Source organism: Neofelis nebulosa, chromosome 12, assembly GCF_028018385.1.
Source record: "Neofelis nebulosa isolate mNeoNeb1 chromosome 12, mNeoNeb1.pri, whole genome shotgun sequence".
In the NCBI taxonomy this organism is placed as follows: Eukaryota; Metazoa; Chordata; class Mammalia; order Carnivora; family Felidae; genus Neofelis; species Neofelis nebulosa.
This window is the reverse complement of record NC_080793.1, coordinates 89574500-89584475: the sequence shown is the minus strand read 5'-3', so window position 1 is coordinate 89584475 and position 9976 is coordinate 89574500. Positions and strand designations below refer to the sequence as shown.

The 9976-nt window shown below is 40.4% G+C and overlaps 1 long non-coding RNA gene across 1 annotated transcript; it reads left to right on the top strand.

Moving 5' to 3' along the window:
- Positions 1 to 2793: 2793 nt before the first annotated feature.
- On the top strand, positions 2794 to 5832 carry LOC131492157 (uncharacterized). Its single transcript, XR_009251901.1, has 2 exons — positions 2794 to 3266; positions 5623 to 5832. It is a non-coding gene; the product is annotated as an uncharacterized LOC131492157 (long non-coding RNA).
- Positions 5833 to 9976: the final 4144 nt, after the last annotated feature.

Here is a 9976-nt window from a genome sequence, read left to right as displayed (position 1 = left end):
TGTGTGTGTTGTATTCTACCAAAAAAAATATTTTCTCTTACTCTTCCCTATTCTGGAATGTAATATATTTCATAATTACATTTGATTGACACTAAAGCTGTTTAGGGGAAAGGTACTTCGTATTGAAGGCACATGCCCTAGCCACATTCCTGTGACTTGTGAATCATCAGGTATACATTGGCATTACGTCTGAGCCGATGGGTCACAGAGAGGTCTAGGGAGCTCCAGGCACACGGTATTTCAAGGACCCTCTCTGTATCACAGAGGAGTGCAAGGAAAATCAGAGAATCAAGGTTTTGTTTTGGATAAAGCACAGCATAGCTGCACAAGATGGATTTCATAGCATTTAAAATAACATCAGTTAAAAGATAAAATATTATTTTAGATATGCCTAAGAGAGGAAATGGACAGGTGTCATCAATTTTAAGCTGCACTGTGATTGCAGTGATGATAATTTACTTTAAAAAATTGTGTCTCAATATATGTAACTGCTCTTCACGTATCTGTTGTTCAAATGAGTGGCGTAGACTTAATTGCTTTCAGATTTAAAGTAAATGGTGTTTAAATTCATGGAGCCATATAAGAAGGGTTGTTTGTTTTTTGTTTTTTAACTTGAGAAGAGTCTTTCCCTGAAGGATATGTAGAGTTTGAGCTAAAAAAGGAATGCATGGTAACTTAGAGAAATAATGTGGGGCCAGATTTTTGCTGGAATGAATTTATGTAGGGGGATCAAACAGCCTAGCCAGACTACCTGCAGAAAGTACCGTGGACTTCCACCATACTGGCTTGAACAGCTAATGTTCCTGAATTGGTGCAAAACTTTGTTTTCCAGAACGGCTCCTGACTCTTGTCTGATGGAAACTGCGGCAGTGGTTTTAGGACCATCTTAAATTTCAGTACAGGCCTGAAATTGTTGCTGGAATTGTTGTGGGTAGCGACTGAGTAATAGCAGTCAAGTATACCAGGGATAAAAGTAAAGTCTTTTATGATAAATGAACATAAAGGATGTCTAAAGTCTAAAAACAAGGTGAAACATAATCCTTAAGGTTCTAGAAACCAGTAGAAACCATGTATGTTGAAGCATTGATGGAATGCTGACTTACGGATTACTCTTGGATGGGTTTGTTTCAAGAGAGTAAGCACATTGAAAGAAAACTTACAATCTGATGATCAGGAGAGTATTGTTATAGAACAACCTTAACATCATGTACCAAGGCACCAGAGCCAACGTAGGGCAGGAAATTCACCCCAGGCTGAGAGATGGCTTTTCTTCTCAGTAGTTTTATACTTCTCCTTCCTTGTGTATTTGTCTTCCTGTGAAAAACAGCCAGGAGAGTTCGAGTTTGGAGTAGAGACCTGTTTTTTCTATTATTATTGTTGGAAGGAAATTATGCTATTATTTGTGTATTTTGATGTTAATGTATAAACTCAGGTAAAAAAGAAAAGAAAGCTCCAAAAGAAAGCTCCATGGAGACTAATGAGTTTCCTGCCCCATAATCTGTATTTGGCAGTAGAATACAGGACCCCTGATCCTAACCCTGTCTCTTATGTATACCTTGAAAGCCTTACCCACTAATACTCCTTGTCCACACTTACTGTCCATAATCTTTGCTGAATTGATCTTATTCTTCGATTTGTCGAGTTCCCAAACTCAACTATTCTCATGTGTTCATGGTTCCTTTCCTGTACTTCTCTTCCATGTAGTTTTGAAAATCACATTTTTTAAATGTCACATGTACATATATATTCATTGCCAGTTTGTTTTCCTTTTTTTCCCCACTCCAGCCAATTTATTTTTAAATGAAAGCAGTATAGGAAATATATACTTCAAGTTACTTAATCTTGTGTGACCGGACTAGAACCAAAGAGTCAAATATATAACAGACTCTATGTATATGGGCTCCCTCCCTGTAAGAAATGTGTCTTAAGATTCATAAGATTCATATTTTTAATTTTCTCATTTTTAGAAGACTGCCAAGATGATAACCTCTTAGAGAAGAGCCAACAAATCCAAGACAGACATTTGTGGCAAGTTTTATTTACTCATTTTCAGAGAACTGACACAGGAGGGAAAAGTTTCGACCAGGGGTCACACACAAGAAGAACAAACCAGAGAAATTAGGCGGAGGTGACCCCCTTTGAATGTGGACGAAACTTCAGCCATAATTCAGCTTACACACCAGAGAAATTCTCTGATTATAATAAACACAGGGGAGTCCTCTGCCCCCAGTCAGCCTTCAGGGTCCGTCAGAGGACTCGCATAAGGTTGAAACCCTGTGAGTGTCGCGGGTGTGGGAAATGCTTCTGTAAGAAATCGTACCTCCTCATGCACCAGAGAATTCACACAGGGGAGAAACCTTACAGGTGTGATGAATGTGGGAAAGATTTCAGCCACAAGTCAAGCCTATGGAAACAGCAGAGAACTCACACAGGGGAGAGACCGTACGAATGTATGGAATGTGGGAAAACTTTCAGCTGGAAGTCAGACCTGAGAGTCCATCAGAGAACTCACACAGGGGAGAAACCCTACGAGTGCAGTGAATGTGGAAAACCTGTGGTGCAGAAGTCAACTCTCAAAGCCCATCAGATGATTCACAAAGGGGAGAAGCCTTATGAATGTAATGAATGTCAGAAAACCTTCACCCAGAATTCCCCCCTCAGAACACATCAGACAACTCACACAGGGAAGAAGCCCTGTGCATGTAAGGAGTGTGGGAAGGCCTTCAACCAGAAGTCAGGCCTAGGAATGCATCAGAGAACTCACACGGGAGAAGCCGTACAAATGTAAGACATGTGGGAAGGCGTGCAGCCAGAAGTCAGGCCTAAGGAAACACCGGACAACTCACACAGGGGAGAAGCCGCATGAATGTGATGAGTGTGGGAAAGCGTTTAGCGGGAAATCTGGCTTACAATTACACCGGAGAACTCACACGGGGGAAAGACTATATAAGTGTAATGAGTGTGACAGAGCCTTCACCTACAAATCAATCCTCAGAGGACATCAGGAGGGTCATCAAAGGGGGAAACTCTAAATGTGATGAAGGTGAGAAAGCTTTCAGCGAGAAATCTGGCTTAAAATTGTTGCAGAGAACTCACCCGGGGGAGGAACCATATGAATGTAGAGAGCATGGCTGAGCCTTTGCCTCTAGATCAGACCTCACAGGACGTCAGGAAGCTCCTACAGGGGAGGGATGTATTAATGCGATGAACGTGGGGAAGCTTCCAGCCATAAATCGGACTTCAGAAAACATCAGGGGACTCTCACGGTGAGAGGAACACGGAATGGATGTGGTAGAACTTACCTCAGGGATCACACACCCAGGAAAGCCTTACAACCCTACTGAGTGAAGGAAAATCTTGATTGCGGATCAGACACTCACAACTATAGCTGTTCTGTGTTGCAGACTTCGGACGGCTCTCCTGTCAGTTCTCCAGGACCTGTCATTTGCTGAGCATTTGCCTGGGTTGGCCTACTTCTCGCACGTGTGTGTGTCTGGCTCCACGAAACCTCTGACGTAGTGTACGGCTGATACAAGAATGCTTTTTGACTTACCAAGCAATTGAGCCCTTCCAGAGAGCGCTGTCAGCCTTCCCTGGGTCCCGTAACGCCAGGAGAGAACCAGGAGTTAAGTGGGTCCGTGTAAACCTGTAGACCTAGGTGCAGTCCTGACTCAGCTACTTGCTAGACCGGCAGCCTCCTCGCCCTGAGCCTCCACTCCCTTCTTTGTGAACTGTCGCCCACGTTTGTTGCAAGGGTTAAAGGGCACAGGGTGGAAACAAAGCAGTGTCGATTCCCTTCTGTCTGACATAATTCATGCCTCCTAAGAGATGATAAGGGTAAAGTTAGGGGGAAAACAGGCAGGAATATGGAGATGACCGGAACTTGAAGAGAAAGTGAGAGTTCTGAAGGAGGGGTGGGAGTCGGAGCTGGAGGTGTCCCTACAGTGCTCGGTGGGGCTCATGGCTCCGCTCCTTGGGCCCTTCCCGTCCAGGACACCCCAGATCTCATACCCTCGTCACTCAACTCTCCCTGGACAACCACAGTGGTGGCAGACCGTCCTCAGAGACCTGCCTCTCTGGTTTTCACAGACGCAAGCTCAGGGCCACAGCAACCATCTTGAGATTTTTGTGGGCTGGAAATGGGTAAAAATGGGAGTTCTGTTGCCAGAACTAAGGATCTGGGTAAAGTCCAGGATTCTCGACTAAGCCTTACCAGCAGTTTCTTTATAATCTTTAAAATATGTGGAGCCCAACCACATTAATCTATTTTTATTTAAAGCAGCTTGTAATTTGATTTATAAACATTTCTCTCTAAAAGAAAAATGTGTATTAGTAATAATAAATGAAACCAATTTATAACTTGCCATGTATAGAAACTAATTGAAAAAATATTTACAGAAACAGAACAGCAGTTTAAAAGATTATAAGTAGATGATGTAATCAATTTCAGAACTCATCTCTGACATTAGAAAAATGACTTGAGGAAACCTGTTAGGTATAGGAAAGACTGTCAGCGCTTGGGGTCTTCCAGTGACTAAAATATCTTACCAGTCTTGAAGTTCAAAAGATTGAGATGGCCTTTGCTACTTTCCATAAGGTGGAAGGAAGGACGCAGCTCAAACCAGTTGTGGGGTGGAGGCACAGAAAATGAAAATGTACAACTTCTAGATTATGGGGATGATCACAGGCAGGAAGCTGCAGATAAGCATTTACAGAGCAAAGCAAATGATTTCCCCCTGGTAGGAGTGGAGCTTGGGAAGCCCCGTTTGTTTGGAAAGCGGCCTCTGCACCGTCTCAGAAAGCTCCCAACCTGAGGGAAACAGGCTCATGGTTAGTTTTAGGGGCCCAGATGTGGCACACTGGCCCCGGGTCCCCCCGACTTGTTACGGACAAACCAAGTTCTGAGGAAGAAGCAAGGTAGAATTCCTTCGTACAGTCTCCTCCTTTCCATGCCCGTTCACCAGACTTGTAGTTGAGACTCTTGCTTCTGAAACACGAAAATGTTGTACATGTAGAGACGATATGACAAATATTCAGGTTCTGGAGCACAATAGAAAGTGACCTGTGAACCCACTACCTCGCTTAAGGATAACGGTATTGGCCATGAAAGAGTGAGAATGTATCCACTAGGATACTCTTGCCCTATCTATCTCCTCCCTCCCAGAGACAGCAGCTATGCAGCTATTCAAAATTGCGTGTGTGTTTGTGTGTGTGTGTGTGTGTGTGCGCACAAGTGTGTATCACTGATTTGCCTTTTAAAAAATAATAATTATGAATCTATGAACAATAATTGTGTGGTTCTACTTACTTTGAAATTAGAATGGTCATGTGTCCTGCTTTTGTGACATGACTTTTTTTGAGTCAATGTGATGTACCTAACATTCATACATACTGATTTGGATGGTTGTACTTCATTCAGTTTCATTTGTGTATAGCTTGATATTAAAATGTATTCATTCATGGTTTTGGCCAGGTATTTTGAAGTAAAGAAACAGAGGAAATGTGTTTCCAAATTCTAACTTCTTGAAGGAAGAGAAAAAAAAGAAAATTGAAAGGTTGGGTTGCAGGCTTATGCCAGGGTGTTGATATGAAATTCTCCAACTCAGTTTACCTGGGCTGCAGGGTCTCAGCTGGAAGCATCCCATATTCCAAAAGGCGGTGTCTAGTTACCAAGCAAGACTTGTCAAGAAGCGTCCGGAAGCTACCCTGTGACTGATGAGTTCAAGAAAACACGACTGGGTAATTACGAAGTGGTTTATTATTGATGCTTGTTGGTAACTTTTAATTTTTTATTAAGATAAAGTATACATAATATAAAATTTACCATTTTAATTATTTTTCAAAGCGCCTTTCAGTGGCACTAAATACATTCACAGTACTTTGCAACCATTTACCACCATTCATCTCCAGAACTTTCTTCATCTTCCCAAACTGAAACTCCATAGCCATTAAATGCTAACTCCTCAATCTACCCCACTGCCATACCCTGGCAAACACTATTCTGCTTTCTGTCTCTACCAATTTGACTACTGTAGGCACATCCTATAAATGGAATCATGTAATGTTTGTCCCCTTGTGACTGACTGATTTCACTTAGCAAAATGTCTTCGGGTTTTATCAGTGCTACAGCACGTGTGAGAATCTCCTTCGTGTTTTAAGCCTGAATGATACTCCGTCGTATGTATATACCAGATCTTGTCTACATCTGTCAGTGGGCACTTGAATTGCATCCACCTTTTGGATATTGTGGATATTGGTGCTGTTAACATGGGTGTGCAGATATTTCTTCAGGATCCTGCTTTCAACTCTTCTGAGTATATCCCCAGAGGTAGAACTTCTGCATCATAGGGTAATTCAACTTTTAGTTTATTGAGGAACTATTATACCATTTTCTGTAGCAGCTGCACCATTTTACATTCCTTCTAGCAGTGTACAAGGGTTTTGGTTTTTTTTCACATCCTCCCTAATACTTGTTACCTGTTATTTTGATAATAGCCATGGTAATCCTAACAATTCGTGATGTTGGACACATTTTCTTGTACTTCTTGCCATTTGAGTATCTTCTTTGGAAAACTCCGCATTCAGGTTTTTGCCCATTTTTAACCAAGTGGTTTGTTTTGTTGTTGAATTGTGGAATTTCTTTGTGTAGTCAGGACATTACTCTCTTGATGGATATATGGTTTCCAGATATTTTCCCCATTCTATGGCTTGCCTGTCTATTTTTCTGTTGATAGAATCTTTCACGTATCTTTTTTTTCTTTTGTTACCTGTGCTTTTGGCATATTCAAGAAATCATTACTAAGTCTTACGTCATGAAACTTCTCTATGTTTTCTTCAAAAGAGTTTTATAGTTTTAGCTCTTAATGTGTAGGTCTTTGCTCTATTAATTTTTTTTTTTTTTTTTTTTTGGGGACAGAGAGAGACAGAGCATGAACGGGGGAGGGGCAGAGAGAGAGGGAGAGACAGAATCGGAAACAGGCTCCAGGCTCCGAGCCATCAGCCCAGAGCCTGACGCGGGGCTCGAACTCACGGACCGCGAGATCGTGACCTGGCTGAAGTCGGACGCTTAACCGACTGCGCCACCCAGGCGCCCCTGCTCTATTAATTTTTTAAGTATGGTGTAAGGTAAGAGTCCAACTTCATTCTTCACATTTCCTAGTGTGTTCATTGAAAAGACTTTCCTCTTGACACTGAATGTTTTGGTACCCTTGTCAAAAACCATTTCACTTTATATGTGAGGATTTATTTCTGGTCTCTCTCTTCCATTGATCTATATATGCATGTCTTTTTGTCATTACACTGTTTTGATTATTGTGGCTTTTTAGTAACAAATACTAAATCTGTAGATTGCCTGAGGTAGTATGAGTTTTAATAATATTAATGCTTGCAATCCATGAACGGAGTATCTTCTCACTTATTTGTATCTTCAGTTTCTTTCATCAAAGTCTAACAGTTTTCAGTGTACAGATGTTTCGTCACCAAGGTTAAATTTCTTCCTAAGTATTTTTTTTTAAATTTTGATGCTATTGTAAATAGTATTATTTTCTTAAGTCTCTTTCTGGTAGCTGATATCTATAGGAATGCAACTGATACTTGAATGTTAATTTTGTGTCCTGCAACTGTATTAAATTCATTTATCCATTTTAACGGGTTTTGGTGGATTTTTTTGTAGAATTTATATTTAAGATCACATAACCTGCAAACAGTTTTACTTGATCCTTTTGGATTTGGATGCACTTTATTTGTTTTATCTGAATTACTGCTTTGGGTAAGACTTCCAGTACTACCTTGAATAGAAGTAGGCAACCTTGTCTTTGTACCTGATCTTAAAGGAAAATCATTCAGCTTTTCAGCATCAAGTATGATACTAGTTATGGCTTGCCAAATATGGCCTTTATTAAGTTGAGATACTTTCCTTCTACACCTACTTCATTGAGCCATTTATCTTGAAAGGATGTTGAGTTTTGCCAAATGCTTTTTCTGTCTCTGCTGAGGTGCTTGTGTGAGTTTGATCTTTCATTCTATTAAGGCAGTGTCTTGCATTTATTGATTTGCGTATGTTGAACCATCCTTGCATCCCAGGGATAAATTCCCCCTTGATGGTGGTGTATGCTCCTTTTAATAATGCCTTTGAATTCAGTTTGCTAGTATTTTGTTGAGGATGTTCACATCTATGTTTGTCATGTTTGTAACTTTCTTTTCTGGGAGTGTCCTTATTTGGTTTTGGTGTGAGGGTAATTCCGACCTCATAAAATGAGTTTGGGAGTCTTCCCATCAGTTTTTTGGCAGAGTTTGAGAACAGCTGGCATTATTTTTCTTTAAATGTTTGGTAGAATGCACTAGTGAAGCCATCTAGTCTTACATGTTTCTTTGTTGGGAGGACTTTGATTATTGCTTCAATCTTTTTACTCATTATTGGCATATTGAAATTTTCTTTCTCATAATTCACTTTTTTTTTTTTTTAATTTTTTTTTCAACGTTTTTTATTTATTTTTGGGACAGAGAGAGACATAGCATGAACGGGGGAGGGGCAGAGAGAGAGGGAGACACAGAATCGGAAACAGGCTCCAGGCTCTGAGCCATCAGCCCAGAGCCCGACGCGGGGCTCGAACCCACGGACCGCGAGATCGTGACCTGGCTGAAGTCGGACGCTTAACCGACTGCGTCACCCAGGCGCCCCTCTCATAATTCACTTTTGTTAGGTTGTATGATTCTAGGAATTTACCCGTTTCTTCTAGGTCATCCAATTTGCTGGTTTTTAATTGCTAACACTTGTCTCCTGTGATTCTTTTTATTTCTGTGGTATCAGTTGTAATGTCTCCTTCATTTATAATTTTATTTGTATGAGTCCTTGTTTTTTCTTGGTTAATCTAGCTAAAGATTTGTCGGTTTTGTTTATCATTTTAAAAAATCACTCCTGGTTTTGTTGATTTTTTTTCATTGTTTTTCTAGTCCCTAGTTGATATATTTCTGCTCTAAATTGTATTATTCTGCTAATTTTGGATTTAGCTTCTTATTTTTTTTCTAGTTCTTTGACATGTAAAGTTTGATAATTGTATATCTTTCTTTTTTTGTGATATAGGCTTTTATCACCATAAACTCTTCCTTAGAATTGTTTTTGCTCCATTACATAGGTTTCAGTATACTGTTTTTCCAATCTGTTTGTCCCAAGATAATTTTTGATTTTCCTTTTTATTTCTTCTTTGACCCATTGGTTGTTCAAGAGTGTGTTCAATTTCCATATATTTGTGACTTTCCAGCATTCTTCCTGTAATTGATTTCTAGATTCATACCATTGTGGTTGGAAAAAAAATACTTGATATGAATTCAGTCTTCTTAAAGTTAAGACTTGTTTCATAATCTAACACGTTATCTGTCCTGGAGAGTGTTCCATGTGCACTTGAGAAGGTGCATTCTGCGACTGTTGGGTGGCGTATTTCCTGTATATGTCTGTTAGGTCCATTTGCTCTATAGTGTTATTCAAGTCCAGTGTATCCTCATTGATTTTCTGCCTAGATGATCTATCCACAGATGTAAGTGTGGTATAGAAGTACCCTACTGCAGCGCCTGGGTGGCTCAGTCAGTTGAGCATCCAGCTTCAGCTCAGGTCATGATCTCACAGCTCATGGGCTCGAGCCCCTCATCAGGCTCTGTGCTGACAGCTCAGACCCTAGAGCCTGCTTCGGATTCTGTGTCTCCCTCTCGCTGTGCCCCATCCCACTCACATTTTGTCTCTGTCTCTCTCAAAAATAAATATACATTAAAAAAATAAAAATAAATAAAAAGAAGTACCCTTCTACTATTATATTGCTATCTGTTTCTTCTTTCACTCTTGGTAATACTTGCTTTGTATGATTAGATGTCCCTATCGTTAGGCACATATATACTTAAAATTGTTATATCCTCTTAATGAGTTGACCCCTTAATCTTTATATAGTATGTTTACCTCTGGCCACATGGACTGGTGTGTCTCCTG